Below are 20,070 nucleotides of genomic sequence, written 5' to 3' on the forward strand. Positions count from 1 at the left end.
AGAAAAGACTGGAAGAGCTTGAATGGGCTCAAGACCCCATATGAACAACAATCCCAAGCAACCAGAGCTTCCAGGGACTAAGCCAATACCCAAAGACTATACATGGACTGACCCTGGACTCTGACCTCATAGGTAGCAATGAATATCCTAGTAAGAGCACCAGTGGAAGGGGAAGCCCTTGGTCCTGCCAAGAGTTAACTCCCAGTGAATGTGATTGTTGGGGGGGAGAATGGTAATGGGGTGAGGATGGGGAGGGGAAGCTCATATAGAATGGGAGGGTAAGGGTTATGGGGCTGTTGGCTTGGAAACCGGAAAGTGGAATAACAATCGAAATGTAAATAAGAAATACTCAAGTTAATAATGATAAAAAACAATATGAATTAGAGATTTTTAATTGTTGAAATACAATATGGGAAAGTAGCTAGATCTATAAAAATAATTTTAAAAGCAATAGAAGATGAAACAGCAGCACAGAGATGAACAAATATAGAAACAGGGCTTTTCTCCCAACCTTGGCTGAAGGTGGTATCTAAGGAGCTTCTGCCCTGGGACAGCCAGGATCTAAGACCTTGGTGACTTTGGGGAGCCAGACTTGTAGAAGACATGCTGAGCTTGCGATGTACCTCTACAGAAGGAGAGAGGGAAGGCAGAGGGGAGGGGAAAGAGAAGAAGGGGAGAAGGGGAAAGGAGACTGGAGGGGAGGAGAGGGGAAGGGAGTAGAATGGAGGGGAAAGGGATAGTAACAAGAAGAGGGGGGGAAGGGAGAGGAAGGGAGGGGAAAGGAGAGGAAGGGAGTGGAGAGGGAGGGGAAGGAAGGACCCTTGTTCCATGCCTTCACATGTAGACTTAGCTAGAATCCAGGCCCTCAGAATCTGGAAAATGTAGCTCACAAGGAAATAGGTTAGGGGACAGAGAATAAACCATGACCACATGGGTGGAGAGAGCATTTACTTCACGTAGAAGGACACTGTGGTATTTAAAGACAAGATCTGAGAAAAGATCGCACAAGTTGAAGCACACCTGAAAATACTAATCATATGAATTTCCTGTTGTTGCTGTAAGAAATACAGCTTAACACAGCACAGATTTCCACAATAGTTTTGGAGGTTAGAAGTTTAAAATTCATATCACTAACCTAAAGTCAGGGTCTCCCAAGCTGACTCCTTCTATAAGCTTCAGAAGAGTGTGGTTGTTAATTTTGAAACCTTCAGCTTCTTGAGGTCACCTGCACTTTTGGTTATAACCCCTTCCACTAACCATTCCAGTGTCAGGCATCTATTGTTGGATCTCCTCCAGTTATGACCTTCTACCTCCTGATATAAGAACTCATCTTAATTACACTGATCACATTGAGATAAGTTATGCTAATCTCCACTTCAAGATAATGCATGCCATCCCAACTGGAAGGCACCCTTTGCCATGTAAGGTTGCATATTCTCAATGTTTCCACATTAGGACATGAGCATCTTTGGGATGTAATTATTCAGCGTGTCAACCCTTGGGGTGGAGTCCATTGTACAGGATGTTTGGAACTGGAGGCAAGCAACAATTTACAGTGTGTTCTGAGATCCAATTTGTAAGACAGGATGCTATACTTTACATGAGCATGGAAGGATTGAGAGTGTCCTGGATTCTTATTCTAAGAGGTAGGTATGCAGAGCAAGCATGTCCTGGAATCTGAGTTTGACTGGCTTTGTCCAAGCTCAGCAGCAGAATCCAGGTGAAGGCTACGGTGCTCCCACTTGCTGCATGTTTCGTGTCTCTTTATCAGTCACAGAGCTTCAACCACTTAGTCTGAAAAGATGCAAGAAGTAAGAATTCTACTGAATTCCATCCAAACTCCTAGAAATGGTTGGGTCTACCTGATGCAAACAATAAGAAATGAATCTAAAATTCAATTGGATGCAAAAGAAAGTTTAGCCTGGACAATAGTTTGAAAATTCCAGGTCGTCGGATGAAAGAATAATGTGTAACTATAAATCAGGAGCACCCATCTGATGGACATGGGTTTGGATTTCTTCATTGGCATGGATGCTATCAGGAAAAGCTTTCAGCATGATGCAGAAAGAATTCCTTTGGAAGTGACTCATCCCCCAGACCTGCATCCTGGCTCCAGCTCTCTGAATAATAAGCCATTTTAGGCTTCCTGAGATAAAGGTCCTGTTGTGGCCATTGTGAATTCAGAAACCTCAACCTGCCTAAAATATGAAGTAATTAAAAACCTGAATGTAGAGATTATGAAGTCTTGAAAGCACAACATTATGATTTATGTTAAGTGTAAGAACATGTAATAGATGCTTAAGACTAAAAATACTTACATCATAAAGAATTTCTTATATGAGAAAGTTAGCATTATGTTCAAGACATATATTTGGATTTGGGCTTGTCATTTAAAAAAGACATGAGGACAATGGACTTAGCTTATAATCAATGTGATACCTTTTTAAAGAACTTAACAAATTTTAATTCATTATATTTATAAAAGTCTTTAAATAGTTGAGGGGAAGTATTATTTCTTCTCGTTATAGCCTGCCTATTTGGCCTCTGAAGCTTAGGTAGATGCCTAGAGTGTTCAAAGTGAATAGGTAAAATACCAAAGTGTTTTGTCTACTTTATGTAACTTCCTGGATGGAAAAACAGTCTAATAAATTTTTAAATCAAACTACAAAAAATATTATTCTATTTCAGGATTGAGAAAATGATTCAAAGTTTAGTTAAAAGTTTCTGCATTCTTAGAGTATCTGGGTTTAGTCCAAACTATAGGCGTTACTCAAATTACAATCGCTAGTACGTCCATCTCTAGAGGACTCAATATCAACGGACTCAGTAAGTGTTTATACTCAAATGCACTTACTGCCCAACACAAAGAAATAACTATATATGAAATAAGACATTAAAATTATTTTATCATTGACGAGTAAGTTTTTGCTGAGCATGTCTATAATCTTAACATTTGGCAGTCAGAAGTTGGAGATCCTAATTCAAAATGAGTCCCCAAATCAAAGTGTTATTATTTTCAGGAAAACAAATGTAACTGGAGATAGTCACAACAAATTAATTGAATGAAGCACACCTATTAAATGTCATCATTAAATTACGCTCCTGAAATTTTATATAGAAACACAGAATCGTGTGTGTGTGTGTGTGTGTGTGTGTGTGTGTGTGTGTGTGTGTGTAGGTATTTAAGTAAGCATGTCTAGGGAGACAGAGGAGATTAAAGGAGTTAGATTAAGTGAGAAAGCAAGGCAAGTGTGCTTGAACTGGAAACAGGCAATCAATGTACACATGTACATTATTTCAAATCCAAAATAAATGAAATTATAGCATAGACAAGATAAAGGACTAAAGAAAACAAAGGTGGTAAAAAATATTTGACCGTGTTTCCAGATCTTTGGTTTAGCTAGCCACTGTGCACATCACTTAGAATCTTTTCACAGTCCTCTGAGATAAGCAGCTGCCACCTTGGAGAGTTTAGCATATCCATCTTACATAGGAGCATCCCAGCTGGGTTTGTTGGTGGTTCACAGACCTAATAGAGGAGCAGAGTAAGATACATGATTCTCATTTGAGTATTCAGTCTCTCCTACTGTGTAGCACCTCTTCACATGGCCTGAGGAATACTAGAATATACATAGGCTGAGAAAAACTGGAATATGGGCCTTATCTGTGGAGCAGTGGGTATTCTTCAGCCATACTGAGTGAGCCTATTTAAGTGAGATTGAGGAAAGAGCAATTGTAAGCCTGTATGGAACCCATCATCTGTTTCATGAAGAAGTTTAATTGTTTCTCCAAAGTGAGAGTCAAGCACTGGGTTTGTCTTTGGAGTCTGAAGTGTAGATCAAGAAATTGCTTATTTTGACCCGCCATGCCATAATTTTAGTAACAATGCTAAAACCAAGGCTGAAAGATGGGACTCTCCACTATTTCGTACTAGAATGAAATATTAAGTCAGCATAATGGAACTACTTAGTAAAGACTTCCAAAATTCAAAAAATAAGGAGATTTTAAGCATCTGTTTGATAGTGAGGAAGGTTCAATATGAATGAAAAATTAAGAATTTTTGTTTAAGCATTCATGTGTGAGTGTGTGTGTATGTGTGTGTGTGTTTCTGTGTATGTATGTGTGTGCCCACACATGTGTGTGTGCCCTTTACCCCCTCTATCTCTGCACATGTTTCTTCCCCACATTTTCTTCCCTTTTTTATTATTTTAAATTATAACATAGTCATATAATTTACTACTTTACTTTCCTCTGTTCAAACCATTCCATATACTCCTTGATCTTTTTCAAATCCATGGCCTCTTTTTAAAATTTATTGTTGAAATATATATATATATATATATATGCATATATATATATTTGAAATTTATTGTTGAAAATATATATTTCAATTACTTGCTACTGCAAATACAGCATGAATAAACATGTATGAGTGGGTATGTTTACTAGTCTATGGCATCATTTATTTACATGATCACAAGTGGAATACTTATATATAAGTATTTTAAAAAACATAGGTATGTTAAACATGAGTCCCTTTTCTTTCCTCTTGTTTGGATTCAGACTACTTTAATAAAGAGAATGCATTCATGTAGAAGAAGAAGTTCTCCAGACTTGAATTTAGTAAGATATGGAGGTATCAAACATACAAAACACAGCCTCTGCCATGGCTGGCTCCAGAGTCTTTTAATTTGTTTTGCAATACGGGTTACTATTTGGCCTCTTGTGGTTGTCCTGACACCAAGCAAGAAAATAAGTCAGTCTTGATGCTTAGGTCTATGACTTTATGGAGATATATTAGAAATATTTTTTTCAGCTCTTTCAGTCCTTTCTCTGATTCCTTCAACGGGGGTCCCGTTCTCAGTTCAGTGGTTTGCTGCGGGAATTCGCCTATGTTTTTGCTGTATTCTGGCTGTGTCCCTCAGGGCTTGAGACCCCATATGAACAACAATGCCAACCAACTAGAACTTTCAGGGACTAAGCCACTACCCAAAGATTATACATGGACTGACCCTGGGCTCCAACTGCATAGGTGGCAATGAATAGCCTAGTAAGGACACCAGTGGAAGAGGAAGTCCTTGGTCCTGCCAAGGCTGGACCCCCAGTGAACGGGATTCTTGGGGGGAGGGCAGTAATAGTGGGAGGAGGGGGAGGGGGAATACCGATAGAGAAGGGGAGGGGGAAGGGTTAGGGGATGTTGGCCTGGAAACCTGGAAAGGGAATAACATTTGAAATGTAAATAAGAAATACCCAATTTAATAAAGATGGAAAAAAATAAAAAAATAAATAAAACATTAAAATGGAAAAAAAGAATTTTTTTTCTTTAGTGTCCCCTGCTGAACTTCTAAATGCAGCAGTACAATAAAATGCGACTGATATGACCAGTAAACCCTTATCACTTCAGAAGGTAACATTTGGGGTTGGCTTATCATTTCAATCACCCAAAGATAAGCATCAGTCTTTTTAAAGACAGACTGCCCTGGGAACTCATCATCTTGACTTACTACTGGGCTCCTCCTATACACCAAGATCTACTGTTTCTTGAATATCTCCATATTCCACCAAAATTATTGTTTCTCAGTAATTGTGTCCCAAGCTAGGTCTGTCCAACAGCTCTAAGTTCCAAAACTTGATGGCAGAGAGTTGGTCTGCTAGGAGCACTCTTCTTCCAAATCCCATAGCCCCCAGGTAAGACCAACTTTCTCTCTATTGACTGTCCAAGGAGAGACACAGGAAGAGTGTACGGGCACTGGAGTCACAGGACAGCCTAGGACAGGACAATTCAATGCTGTATCTCTGCCCAGAGCTGGGGCTGGCCTCATAACTCTTGGACTCAAAACTTTCCCTCAGAGAGTTGTTCTCCCAGGAGCCTTCTCACTCCTAAGATCACAGATTCACAGGCCCAGAGGAGGGACAAGCTCCACTAAGAGACAGCAAGAACAACTAACATCAGAGATAAACAGATGGTGAGAGGGAAATGCAAGAACCTAAGCATCAGAAACCAAGACTACTTGGCATCTTCAGAACCCAGTTCTCCCACCATAGAAAATGCTGGCTATCCCAATGCACAATAAAAGCAAGATTAGGACTTTAAATCACATCTCATGATGATGATAGAGGACTTTAAAAAGGTCATAAATAACTTCCTTAAAGAAACACAAGATCCGCAGCTCCCTGATCCCAAACCCCATGGGAGAGAGAGCTCACTGCCCAGACAGATGGGCACTCCTGAGACTGCAGGGCAACAGAGACGCCAGTACTGCCCACCCTTGACCACATCCCTGGCCCAAGAGGAAACTGTACAGGGCCTCTGGATACAGGAAGATAAGGGCTCTCAACGCTGAGGTCCAGACACGGCTCGAATCTGAAGGCACCGGTCAAATAGCTCCCTGCACCCAAATCCCATGGGAGCGAGAGCTAGACCTTCAGAAGGGCAGACACACCTGGGAAGCCAGAGGAGACTGGTCTCTGCCCACATTTTTTTAATCTTTATTAACTTGAGTATTTCTTATTTACATTTCGATTGTTATTCCATTTCCTGCTTTCCGGGCCAACATCCCCCTAGCCCCTCCCCCTTCCCTTCTATATGAGTGTTCCCCTGCCGATCCTCCCCCCATTACCGGCCTCCCCACAACAATCACATTCACTGGGGGTTCAGTCTTGGCAGGACCAAGGGCTTCCCCTTCCACTGGTGATCTTACTAGGCTATTCATTGCTACCTATGAGTTTGGAGCCCAGGGTCAGTTCATGTATAGTCTTTGGGTACTGGCTTAGTCCCTGGAAGCTCTGGTTGCTTGGCATTGTTGTTCATATAGGGTCTCAAGCCCCTTCAAGCTCTTCCAGTTCTTTCTCTGATTCCTTCAATGGGGGTCCTGTTCTCAGTTCAGTGGTTTGCTGCTGGCATTTGTGTGGGGAGCGGGTGTAGCGTCAATCTCAAGATGGTGCCCGGGACTGCTGCTGAGAAAGTAAGCCATGCCCCATAGTGAGTGCTGCGCAGCCACACCATGACGATAGATCAGGTCATGTGACATGGACCTAAGAAGGAGGTTACGAAGTCTGGATGGAGGAGGCGGAGTTGAGGGAGGATATAAGGGAGTGTGCTGGGGGCTGGGAGAAGGAAGGGAAGAAAGAGAGATTGCTGCTTGCATGCAGAAAGAAAGGTTCCTGAATAACCTGCTTTGAGAAGAACGTCGTGGTGTTGCTCCTTTCTGTGGGACTGAGATGGAGGCACAAGTGGTGGCTCATACGGGGAAATTCGTTCAGAACTCATCGCAGTCACGGTGGCTAGCTGGTAAATTCCCAGGCAAGTGGGACAAGTTAAGTTCTTGGATTGAGACAGTAAGGTTCCCGGTTTTGGGGCAAGTTGCACCAAGCGCAAAAACAGTTAGAAGTGTTGTCAGCCACAGTAGATGATTGGGCTATTGTGAGGTGCAGTTTTCAAGGTAACATTGATAATCATTTTCCCAAGGATCCAATATTGCAATTGATTACAGCTCATCCTGTGATTTTTCCTCATATTACTTCTAAACATCCCTTAACGGACGATCTGCTCATTTTTACAGATGGTTCCAAGACGGGTTGTGGAGCATATGTAGTTGCAGGAGCAGCACCAGTTACTATACAATTTCCCTCTGCATCACCCCAAATTATTGAGTTACAAATTGTGATTAAGGTGTTTGCATTATTTCCAGGCCCTTTTAATTTGATCTCTGGTAGCCAATATGTTGTTAATATGTTACAATGTTTGGAGGTGGTGGGCAAAGTTAATTTAAAATCTACCATTGGAAAATTGGTTCTATCATTACAAGACTTAATTATGCATAGGTCTTCACCTTTTTTTGCACAACATATCCGTGCTCATACCAGGTTGCCTGGACCCCTAGCTGAGAGGAATGATATTGTAGATAAAGCCTCAAGGGCATGCATGGCCTTTTTCATTGCTTCACCTGTTGCATTGGCTCAAGATTTTCATTCATATTTTCATGTTAATTCAAAGACCCTGTCATCCCGCTTTAATATTTCTCGAGCTGAGATAAGGGATATTGTTAAAATGTGCCAAACATGTGCCCCATTATTGCCTCAGACTGGAGTGGGAGTCAATCCATGCGGGTTGTGCCCTTTACACCTATGGCAAATGGATGTTACCCACTTTCCAGAATTTGGAAAGTTAAAATATCTTCATGTTTCCATTGATACAGCTTCTGGAGTTGTTTTTGCCTCCCTACATACAGGAGAGAAGGCACATCACGTGATTGCACATTGCTTTGAAGCTTGGAGTGCCTGGGGGCAGCCTAAAGAATTGAAAACTGATAATGGGCCGGCTTATACTTCTGCCTCTTTTGTGTCCTTTTGTAAAATGATGGGTGTTCGATTGACCCATGGATTACCCTATAACCCTCAGGGTCAGAGCATTATTGAACGAGCCCATTGCACCCTAAAAGAATGTTTAATTAAACAAAAGGGATGAATTGCCTCCACTGGCTCCATCCCTAGGGAAAGATTAGCCATTGCTTTCTTTACCTTGAATTTTTTAAATGAAGATAAGCAGAGTCGGGTTGCAGCCAAGCGTCACGTCAACCCTGATGTTTCTCCTAAGGGCATGGTGATGTGGAAGGATGCTTTAACTGGTTGTTAGAAGGGCCTTGACCCAGTGTTGGTCTGGGCGAGAGGGTCTGTTTGTGTGTTTCCCCAGGATCATCGACAGCAGCTGTGGGCCCCGGAGAGGCTGACCAGAGTGGTCCAAGATGAACGAAAGGAGGATACTATGGATGTTCCTAGTGTTGCCGATGCTTCCTTTGGTGATGGCTGAAGACCTACACTGAGGACTTTTATCTGTATTTCTCAAACCCCTGCCATTGACACATTCGGCACAAGTGTTTCCCCAGTTTTTCTCTTCTAATGCTTCGTTACTGTTACCCTTTTTGCCATGGGATGGAGAAATAGTGCCTGTCAATGATTCATTGCAGCTTCAGCTGAAATGATAATCAATCAGCTGCATGGTTTGACATGCTTATCAATAGTTTTACCAAAGCTAATGACACATGGATTTGAGGGGTGTCGTCTGCCAGTATTTCCAAAGGCAATGATACCATGCCTTCCCAACCTAGATGGGCTCCCTTTTGCAAGGGTATCCATGAGTCACTTCTGCCATGGACTGGGTGTCAGGCTAGAAAGGCAACATGAGCTGTAAAGAAGTATTTTACCTTTTCTCCTTATATTAGCACAGCCCATAATGGCTCATTTTCAGGGTGTAATTGGACCTATCAGAATCCTGCTAAGGCAGTAGCTAGTAATCCTTTCAATGTGTGGTTGTTATGTGGAGTGAATGGTATTTACACAGATATCTCTCCTCTGAGCATGTTAGTGGGAGGGGGTTGGGGTAATGTAAGCTTTCATTGGAATGGATCTGTAGGGTTTGAAACCTCTGTTTCTCAACTTGCTTATGGGCTTAATGTTTCCTTTAAGGCTACGCCTGTCTGTATGTGGCCTCCTTTTGTGTTTATTGTACTGGTTCAGGAGCTTAGACAATCTATCGCCCATGTCAACTCCACACGTGTGGATGTATCTTTAGCTGGAGGACTGGCCAATTGGATCACCACAGCTGCCTCTCGGCTAAAAGAATGGGCAGGACTCGCTGGACTCGCCCTGTGCCTGATTCTTATGAGTGTCCTGGCCTTGTGGTACATTTGCCATATGTGGTTTCATCAACGCAGAACTCAAGCCTTAATGATTCAGGCTTTTGCAGCAGTGGAGACAGGACAGTCTCCTTGGTATGCTAGAGAAGTAGTCCCTGGGCGTGTAACCAACCTAAGGCAGGGATCAAACCCAAACTGTTTGTCTCCCGATGACGGGTAAGGGCCATTGCTGCAAGGGGCAACCTAAGACAGGCATTCTCTCTGCCAAAAGTATAAAGAAGGGGGAGATGTGGAGAGCAGATGTAGCGGCAATCGCAAGATGGTGCCTGGGATTGCTGCCGAGTCTTATGACTAGCACCTGAAAGTAAGCCACGCCCCATCATGAGAGCTGCGCAGGCACACCATGATGATAGATCAGGGCATGTGATGTGGACCTATGAACGGAGGTTACACAGTCTGGACGGAGGAGGCAGAGTTAAGGGAGGATATAAGGGAGTGTGCTCAGGGGCTGGGAAAAGGAAGGGAAGAAAAGAGAGATTGCTGCTTGCATGCAGAAAGAAAGGTTCCAGAATAAACTGCTTTGAGAAGAATGTCGTGGTGTTGCTCCTTTCTGTGGGACGGAGACGGAGACGACACATTCACCTATGTATTTGCTGTATTCTGGGTGTGTCTCTCAGGAGAGATCTACATCTGGTTCCTGTCGGCCTTCACTTCTTTGCTTCACCCATCTTATCTAATTGGGTGGCTGTATATGTATGTTAGCCCACATTTCTGACTCTAGAGGAAAATGCCTAGCACCATCTGGGTCCCCCAGTGCACAGGGTCCCGAGGAAAGCCGGGGTAGGCCCTTCTGGTTGCTGCTCTCACAAAAAGCTGAAACATGGCTCTGAGAAATGACTCCAGGCCTGAGACCAGAGATAAGACCAACTTTTCTGCTTCAAGTGACCTGCCTGGTGGACCCAGGACACACACCCTGAGGAACAACTGAAGACCAGTAGACAGGAACCACTACACTCCTGAAAGCAGAACACTCTGTTCTCAAAACTGGCTGAAAGAGAACAGGAAAACAGGTCTATAGCACTGCTGGCACACAGGCCTATTGGACAGTCTAAGCACTGCCAGAAATAGCAGAATAAACACCAGAGACAACGTGATGGCAAGAGGCAAGCACAGGAACGCAAGCAACAGAAACCAAGATTACATGGCATCATTGGAGCTCAAATCTCCCACCAAAGCAAACACTGACTATCCAAACACACCAGAAAAACAAGATCTAGACTTAAAATCACATGTGATCATGATGATGGAGGACTTCAAGAAAGACATAAAGAACTCCCTTAGAGAAACGCAGGTAAACGCAAATAAACAAGCAGAAATCTATAGAGAGGAAATGCAAAAATCCCTGAAAGAATTACAAGATAACACAATCAAAAAGGGAAGGAATTAAAAATGGAAATAGAAGCAATAAACAAAGAACAAAGGGAGACAATCCTGGAAATAGAAAACCAAAGGAAGAGACAAGGAGCCATAGATACAAGCATCACCAACAGAATGCAAGAGATAGAAGAGAGAAACTCAGGAGTAGAAGATTTCATAGAAATCATCGAAACAACTGTCAAAGATAATGTCAAATGGAAAAAGCTACTGGTCCAAAACATACAGGAAATCCAGGACTCAATGAGAAGATCAAAGCTAAGGATAATAGGTATAGAAGAGACTGAAGATTCCAACTCAAAAAAACCTGTAAATATCTTCAACAAAATCATAAAAGAAAACTTCCCTAACGTAAAGAAAGAGATACACATAAAGATACAAGAAGTCTACAGAACTCCAAATAGATTGGACCAGAAAAGAAACTCCTCCCATCACATAATAGTCAAAACACCAAATGCACAAAACAAAGAAAGAATATTAAAAGCAGTAGGGGAAAAAGGTCAAGTAACATATAGAAGCAGACATATCAGATTTGCATCAGACTTCTCACCAGAGACTATGAAAGCCAGAAACACCTGGAAAGATGTCATACAGACCCTAAGAGAACACAGATGCCAGCCCAGGTAATGTATGCAGCAAAACTCTCAATTAACATATATGGAGAAACCAAGATATTCCATGACAAAACCAAATTTACACAATATCTTTCTACAAATACAGCCCTACAAAGGCTAATAAATGGTAAAGCCCACCACAAGTAGGCAAGGTTCACCCTAGACAATGCAAGAAATTAATTGTTTTGCAACAGAAAAGAAGACAAGCACAAACATAATCTCACGTCCAAACACGAATATAACAGGAAGCAACAATCACTATTCCTTAATACCTCTCAACATCAATGGACTCAATTCCCCTATAAAAAGACACAGATTAACAAACTGGATATGCAATGAGGACCCAACAGTTTGCTGCCTACAGGAAACATACCTCAGAGACAAAGACAGACACTACCTCAGAGTAAAAGGCTGGAAAACAACGTTCCAAGCAAATTGTCAGAAGAAGCAAGCTGGAGTAGACATTCTAATATGGAATAAAATCGATTTTCAACCAAAAGTCATCCAAAAAGATAAGGAGGGACACTTCATATTCACAATGGAAAAATCCACCAAAATTAACTCTCAGTCCTAAATATCTGTGCTCCAAATACAAGAGCACCTGCATACATAAAAGAAACCTTACTAGAGGTCATAGCACACATTGTAGCTCACACAATAATAGTAGGAGATTTCAACACCCTACGCTCATCAATGGACAGATCATGGAAACAGAAATTAAAGAGACATAGACAGACTAAGAGAAGTCATGAACCAAATGTATTTAACAGATATTTATATAACATTCTATCGTAAAACAAAAGGATATACCTTCTTCTCACCACATTGTACTTTCTCCAAAATTGGCCGTATAATCGGACATAGAACAGGCCTCAACAGATACAGAAAGATAGAAATAATCCTCTGTGTCCTATCAGACAACCACGGGCTAAAGCTGGTTTTCAATAACAATAAGGAAAGAATGCCCACATATAAATGGAAGTTGAATAATGCTCTACTCAATGAAAATCTGGTCAAGGAAGAAATAAAGAAAGAAACTAAAGACTTCTTAGAATCTAATGAAAATGAAGGTACAACATACCCAAACTTATGGGACACAATGAAAGCTGGGCTAAGAGGAATACTCATAGCTCTGTGTTCCTGCAGAAAGAAACAAGAGAGAGCATATGTCAGCAGCTTGACAGCACACCTAAAAGCTCTAGAAAAAAAGGAAGCAAATACACACAGGAGGAGTAGAAGGCAGGAAATAAACTCAGAGCTGAAATTAACCAAGTAGAAACAAAAAGGACCATAGAATGAACAGAACCAAAAGTTGGTTCTTTGAGATAATCAACAAGATAGATAAACCCTTAACCAGATTAACCAGAGGACACAGAGAGTGTGACCAAATTAACAAAATCAGAAATGAAAAGGGAGACATAACTACCAAATCAGTGGAAATTCAAAAAAATCAACAGATTTTACTATAAAAGCCTATATTCAACAAAACTTGAAAATCTGGAGGAAATGGACAATTTCTTAGACAGATACCAGTAACAGAAGTTAAATTAGGATTAAATAAACCATTTAACAACCCCATAACTCCTAAAGGAATAGAAGCACTCAATAAAAGTCTCCCAACTAAAAAAGAGACCAGGTCTGGCAGGGTTCAGTGCAGAATTCTATCAGACCTCCATAGAAGACGTCATACCAATACTATTCAAGCTATTTCATGAAATGGAAACAGATGGAGTGCTACCGAATTCCTTCTATGAAGCCACAATTACACTTCTACCTAAACCACACAAAGACCCAACTAAGAAAGAGAACTTCAGAACAATTTCCCTTACGCAAAGATACTCAATAAATTCTGCAAACCGAATCCAAGAGCATATCAAAACAATCATCCATTGTGATCATGTAGGCTTCATTCAAGGGATGCAGGGATGGTTTACTAAATGGAAAACCATCAATGTAATCCACTATATAAACAAACTGAAAGATAAAACCCACATGATCATTTCATTAGATGCTGAGAAAGCTTTTGACAAAATTCAACACCCCTTCATGATAAAAGTTCTGGAAAGAACAGGAGTTGAAGGCCCAAACATAAACGTAGTATAAGCCATAAGCAGCAAACCTATAGTTAATATTAAACTAAGTGGAGAGAAACTTGAAGCAATCCCACTAAAATCAGGGATTAGAAAAGGCTGCCCACTCTCTTCCTACTTATTCAACATAGTTCTTGAGGTCCTAGCCAGAGCAATCAGACAACGAAAGGAGATCAAAAGGATACAGATTGGAAAAGAAGAAGTAAAACATCACTATTTGCAGAAGATATGATTGTATACTTACGTGATCCCAAAAGTTCCACCAGAAAACTACTAAACCTGATAAACACCTTCAGAAAGTGGCTGCGTATAAAATTAACTCAAATAAATCAGTAGCCTTCTTCTACGCAAAAGAGAAACATTCCGAGAAAGAAATTAGGGAAATGACAACCTTCATAATAGTCCCAAATGATATAAAATACCTTGATGTGACTTTAACAAAGCAAATGAAAGATCTGTATGATAAGAACTTCAAGTCTATGAAGAAAGAAATTGAAGAAGATTTCAGAAGATGGAAAGATCCCCAATGCTCATGGATTGGCAGGATTAATATAGTAAAAATGGCCATTTTACCAAAAGTGATCTTCAGATTCAATGCAATATCTGTCAAAATTACAATCCAATTCTTCAGAGAGTTAGACAGAACAATTTACAAATTCATCTGGAATAACAAAAATTCCAGGATAGCTAAAACTATCCTCAACAATAAAAGGTCTTCTGGGGGGAATCACTATCCCTGAACTCAAGCAGTATTACAGAGCAATAGTGATAAAAACTGCATGGTAGGGGCTGGGGATTTAGCTCAGTGGTAGAGCGCTTGCCTAGGAAGCGCAAGGCCCTGGGTTCGGTCCCCAGCTCCGAAAAAAAAAAAAAAGAACCAAAAAAAAAAAAAACTGCATGGTATTGGTACAGAGACAGATAGATAGACAAGTGGAATAGAATTGAAGACCCAGAAATGAACCCACACACCTATGGTCACTTGATTTTTGACAAAGGAGCCAAAACCATCCAATGGAAAAAAGATAGCATTTTCAGCAAATGGTGCTTTTTCAACTGGAAGACAGCATGTAGAAGAATGCAGATCAATCCATTCTTATCTCCTGTACAAAGCTTAAGTCCAAGTGGATCAAGGCCCTCCATATCAAACCAGATACACTGAAACTAATAGAAGATAAAGTGGGGAAGAATCTCGAACACACGGCAGTGGAGAAAATTTCCTGAGCAAAACACCAATATCTTATGCTCTAAGATCAATAATTAACAAAAAGGAGTCTCATTAAACTACAAATCTTCTGTAAGGCAAATGACACTGTTGTTAAGGCATAATGGCAACCAATAGAGTGGGAAAAGATCTTTACCAATCCTACAACTGATAGAGGACTTATATCCAAAATATACAGAGAAGTGAAGAAGTTAGACTGCAGCGAGACAAATAGCACTATTAAAAAAAGGGGCTCAGAGATCAACAAAGAATTCACAGCTGAAGAATGCCAAATGACTGAGAAACACCTAAAGAAGTGCTTAACTTATTTAGTCATAAGGGAAATGCAAATCAAAACAACCTTGAGATTTCACCTCAAACCAGTCAGAATGGCTAAGATCAAAAAGTCAGGTGACAGTAGATGTTGTTGAGGATGCAGAGAAAGAGGAACACTTCACCATTTTGGTGGGATTGCAGACTGGTACAATCATTCTGGAAATCAGTCTGGAAGTTCCTCAGTTAATTGGACACTGAATCACCTTAGGACCCATCTATACCTCTCTTGGGCATATACCCAAAAGATGCCCCAACATATAACACAGACGTATGTTCCACTATGTTCATAGCAGCCTTATTTATAATAGCCAGAAACTGGAAAGAACCCAGATGCACTTAAACAGAGGAATGGATACAGAAAATGTGGTACATCTTCACAAGGGAATATTACTCAACTATCAAAAACAATGACTTTATGAAATTCATAGGCAAATGGATGGAACTGGAAAATATCATCCTGAGTGAGGTAACCAATCACAGGAAAACACACATGGTATGCACTCATTGATAATTAGATATTAGCCCAGTTACTCAAATTACCCCAGATGCACAGAACACATGAAACTCAAGAGGGATGACCAAAATGCGAATGTTTACTCCTTTTTTAAAAGGGGAACAAGAATACCCTTGGGAGGGAATAGAGAGGTAAAGTTTAGAACAGAGGCAGAAGGAACACCCATTCAGAGCCTGCCCCACATGTGGCCGATACATGTAAAGCCACCAAATTAGATAAGATGGATGAAGCAAAGAATTGCAGGCCGACAGGAACTGGATGTAGATCTCTCCTGAGAAACACAGCCAGAATACAGCAAATACATAGCTGAATGCCAGCAGCAAACCACTGATCTGGGAATGGGATCCCCGTTGAAGGACTGAGAGAAAGGACTGAAAGATCTTGAAGGGGCTTGAGACTGCATAAGATGAACAATGCCAACCAACTAGAACTTCCAGCGACTAAGCCACTACCCAAAGATTATACATGGACTTACCCTGGGAGCCAACCGCGTAGGTCAGAATGAATAGCCTAGTAAGATCACCAGTGTAAGAGGAAGGCCTTGGTCCTGCCAAGACTGAACCCCCAGTAAACCTGATTGTTTGGGGGAGGGCGGTAATGGGGTGAGGATGGGGAGGTGAACAACCATATAGAAGGGGAACAGGAGGGGTCAGTGGGATGTTGGCCTGGAAAGAGGGAAAGGGAGTAACAGTTGAAATGTAAATAAGAATACCGAAGTTAATAAAGATGGAGAAAAAATAGAAAAAAATATAAGAGAACACAGGTAAACAAATAGAAGTCCTTAAAATGGAAATACACAAAATCCCTTAAAATATTACAAGAAAACACAACCAAACAGGTGAAGGAATTGAATAAAGCCATCCAGGATCTAAGAATGGAAATGGAAACACTAAAGAAAAAGCACAAAGAGAGACAACCCTGAGGATAGAAAACCTAGGAAAGAGATCAGGAGTCATATATGCAAACATCCCCAACAGAATACCAGAGATAAAAGCAGAATCTCAGGGGCAGAAGATAGCATAGATATCATTGAAACCATCATCAAAGATAATGTAAAACACAAAAACCGCCTAATCCAAAACATCCAGGAATTCCAGGACACAGTGAGAAGATCAAACCTAAGGATAATAGGTGAAGAAGAGAGCAAAGATCCCCAACTTTAAAGACCAGTAAATATCTTCAACAAAATTACAGAAGAAAATTTCCCTAACCTAAAGAAAGTGATGTTCATAAATATACCAGAAGCCTACAGAACTCCAAATAGATTGGACCAGAAAAGAAATTCCTCTCATCACATAATGGTCAAAACATCAAATGCACAAATCAAAGAAAGAATATTAAAAGGTGTAGGGAAAAATGTCTAGTAACATATAAAAGCAAATATATGAGAATTACACCTGACTTCTCACCAGAGACAATGAAAGCCTGGGCAGATGTCATACAGACCCTAAGTGAACACAAATGCCAGTCCAGGCAGCTCTGTTCAGCAAAATTCTCAATTAACATCGACAGAGAAATTAAGATAGTCCATGACAAAACCAAATTTACATAATATCTTTCCACAAATCCAGCCCTACAAAGGATAATAGGTGGAAATCTCCAACACAAGAGGGAAACTACACCATAGAAAAGGCAAGAAAGTAACCTTCTTGCCACAAACCCCAAACAAGCTAGTCAAAGAAACATAATCCCACCTTTAACAAGAAAAATAAAATGAAACAATCACATTCCTTAATATGTCTTAAAACCAATGGAACCAATTTCCCCCCAAAATGACATACATTAACAGATTAGATACATAAACAGGACCCAGAATTTTCCTGCACACAGGATACATACCTTAATGACAAAGACAGACAGTACCAAAGAGTAAAGATCTGGAAAAAAATTCCAAGCAAATGACTTCAGGAAGCAAACTGGAGTAGCCATTCTAATATCAAATGAAATCAACTTTCAATCAAAAGTTATCAAGTAAGATAAGGAAGGACACTTTATATTCATCATAGGAAAAAAATCTACCAAGTGGAACCCTCAATTGTGAATATCTATCCTCCAAATGCAAGGACACTCACATTTATAAAGGAAACTTTACTAAAGCTCAAAGAGTACACTGCACGACACGCAATAATAGTAGGAGATTTCAACATACCACTCTCATCAATGAACAGATCAGGGTAACAGAAACTGAATGGTGACACAGTGAAACTAACAGAAATTATTAACCAAATGCACTTAATAGACATCTATACAACATTTCATCCTAAAAAAAAAAAAAGAATATACCTTCTTCTCAGCACCTAATGGCACCTTCTTCAAAATTGACCAAATAATTGGTTACAAAACTGGTCTCAATAGATACAAGGAGATTTGCATAATCCCATGCATCCTATCAGATCACCATCGACAAAGACTGGTCTTCAATAACAACAAAACAATCAGAAAACCCACATACACATGGAAGCTGAACAATGCTTTACTGAATGATAACTTGGTCAAGGAAGAACTAAGGAAAAAAATGAAAGACTTTTTAGAATTTAATGAAAATGACAGCATAATATGCCCAAACTTATGGAACACAATGAAAGCAGTGCTAAGATGAAAAGCCATAGCTCTGAGTGCTTCCAAAAAGAAATTGGAAAGGAAATACACTAGCATCTTGACAGTACACCTCAAAGCTCTAGAACAAAAAGGAGCATATTCACTTAAGAAGAGTAGAGGGTAAGAAATAATCAAACTCCGAGCTGAAATCAACCAAGTAGAAACAAAAAGGACTATTCAAAGAATCAACAAAACCAGGAGCTGGTTCTTTGAGAAAAATCAACAAGATACATAAACCCTTTGCCATCCTAACCAGAGTGTAGAGCAGAGAGACTGTATCCAAATCAACAAAATTAGAAATGAATAGGGGATCGCTTCTCGGCCTTTTGGCTAAGATCAAGTGTAGAAATGAATAGGGAGACATAACAACAGAAACTGAGGAAATTAAAAAATTATCAGATCCAATTACAAAAGCCTATACTCAAAAAAAAAAAAACCGGGAAAATTTAGGCGAAATGGATAATTTTCTAGACAGATCCAGGTACCACAGTTAAATCAGGATCAGATAAACCATCTAAGAAGTCCCATAACCCCCAAAATTCTCCTAACAACAACAACAACAACAACAACAACAACAACAACAACAACAAGAGCAAAAGACTAGGACCAGGTGGGTTTAGTGCAGAATTCTTTCTGAGCTTCAAAAAAGACCTAATACCAGTACTCTTTAAACAATTCCACAAAATGGAAATGGAAGGAATACTATCTAACTGGTTTTCTGAAACCATAATTATGTTTATACCTAAACCACACAAAAATCCTATAAAGAAAGAGAACTTCAGATCAATTTCCCTCATGAATATTGATGCAAAAATACTCAATAAAATTCTCACGAACCAAATCAAAGAACACATAAAAATGATCATTCACGATGATCAAGTAGGCTTCATCCCAGAGATGCAAGGATGTTCAACAAGGAACTCAAACAACCCAATCCACTATATAAACAAACTCAAGAAAATAAACCGCATGATCATTTCATTAGATGCTGAGAAAGCATTTGACAAAATTCAACACCTGTTGATGATAACAGTCTTGGAAAGATCAGGAATTCAAGGCCCATACCTAAACTTAGTAAAAGCAATATATAGTAAACCAGTAACCAAAATCAACGTAAATGGAGAGAAACTTGAAGCAATCCCACTAAAATCAGGGACTAGACAAGACTGCCCACTCTCTTCTTATCTATTCAGTACAGTACTTGAAGATTTAGCCAGAGAAATTAGAAAACAAAGAGAGGTCAAAGGGATATAAATTGGAAAGGAAGAAGTCAAAATAACACTATTTGCAGATGATATGATAGTATACTTAAGTTGCCCCCAAAATTCCACCAGAGAACTCCTATAGCTGTTAAACAACTTCAGTAAAGTGGCTGGATCTAAAATTAACTGAAACAAATCATTAGTCTTCTACTTCTGTATCCATTCCTCTGTTGAAGAAGATCTAGTTTCTTTCCAGTTTTTGGCTATTATAAGTAAGGCTGCTATGAACATAGTGGAGCATATTTGCATGTTATATGTTGGTGCATCTTTTGGGTATATGCCCAGGAGAGGTATGGCTGTGTCCTCAGGTAGTTCTATGTCCAATTTTCTGAGGAACCTCCAGACTGAATTCCAGAGTGCTTGTACCAGCTAACAACAATGGAGGA

At 40.2% G+C, this 20,070-nt stretch overlaps 1 pseudogene; it reads left to right on the forward strand.

Annotated features, from left to right (window-relative positions):
- The first annotated feature begins 1,665 nt into the window (after window positions 1-1,665).
- LOC148007182 (formyl peptide receptor-related sequence 4-like) overlaps window positions 1,666-20,070 on the forward strand; it is a 46,702-nt pseudogene continuing 28,297 nt past the window's right edge.

Source organism: Rattus norvegicus, chromosome 1, assembly GCF_021556685.1.
Source record: "Rattus norvegicus strain SHRSP/BbbUtx chromosome 1, alternate assembly SHRSP_T2T, whole genome shotgun sequence".
In the NCBI taxonomy this organism is placed as follows: Eukaryota; Metazoa; Chordata; class Mammalia; order Rodentia; family Muridae; genus Rattus; species Rattus norvegicus.